The sequence below is a fragment of the Macaca nemestrina genome, chromosome X, assembly GCF_043159975.1.
Source record: "Macaca nemestrina isolate mMacNem1 chromosome X, mMacNem.hap1, whole genome shotgun sequence".
In the NCBI taxonomy this organism is placed as follows: Eukaryota; Metazoa; Chordata; class Mammalia; order Primates; family Cercopithecidae; genus Macaca; species Macaca nemestrina.
The window spans coordinates 119,307,226-119,308,400 of NC_092145.1; positions in this window are offsets into that span (position 1 = coordinate 119,307,226).

The window sequence follows — 1,175 nt, forward strand, 5'->3', positions numbered from 1 at the left end:
GCTACTTAGGAGGCTGAGGCAGGAGAATCACTTGAACCCAGGAGGTGGAGGTTGCAGTGAGCTGAGATCATGCCGCTGCACTCCAGCCTGGGTAATAGAGTAAGACTCTGTCTCAAAAAATAAAAAATAAAAAAATTACAAAAACAAGTGCTTATGTGTTATCAGGTGCACTTTTATTAATACATAGAGGTCAGAACTCAAATTATTGTGTGGTCGAAATATCTATTGAGTAAATCATTCACATTGGACCTAGATGACCAAAACTATGATACAAAGAATTTGATCCATTTAATCCTGAGGCAACAGAGTTTGTATTCTGGAGTCAAACACCCTAGGTTCAAATCCCTGAGAAAGTACCGCTAACTAATTGAGTTACCGCTATGATATTGTTCCTGGCGTGGAAGGACTTAACAGAACCAGTGGAGTTAGCAAGATGTCCAATAGCAGAGGAGGAACAGACATAGGGCACAGAGGCTTCACAATTCACTTCCTTAGTGCTTACAGTTTCAGGCAAGAATGCTCCTTGCCATAACAAGACGAAACAGGACTGTCCGCCAGACCTTAATTCTAAAATGGATTTTCATTGTTAAAAAATGATTTAAGGCCGGGCGCGGTGGTCACGCCTGTAATCCCAGCACTTTGGGAAGCCGAGGCAGGCAGATCACCTGAGGTCAGGAGTTCAAGACCAGCCTGGCCAACATGGCACAACCCTGTCTCTACTAAAAATACAAAAATTAGCCAGGCATGGTGGCACATGCCTGTAATCCCAGCTACTCGGGAGGCTGAGGCAGGAGAATCACTTGAACCTGGGAGGCAGAGGTTGCAGTGAGCCGAGATCGCACCACTACACTCCAGCCTGGGCAATAGAGCAAGACTCTGTCTCAAAAAAAAAAAAAAAAAAGAAAGAAAAGAAAATAATTTCCTGTTTATCTTTCATCCTGCTGAGCCACCCCAGACAAGTTATTATATTTAAGCCCATTGAGCTGAAATTTCTTCAGTAAGATAAGGATATTTCACGTACCTCACAGGGTTATGGGAATTAGGGTTATCCTACTGCTTGCTGAGAACTAAATACGCCAATCTTTTTGTAGTGATATTCTGTAGACAAGACAAAAGAATACTACCTTGTGATATCATTTAGCAAATCAATAGAAAAAAATCCCCATTGAAATTCC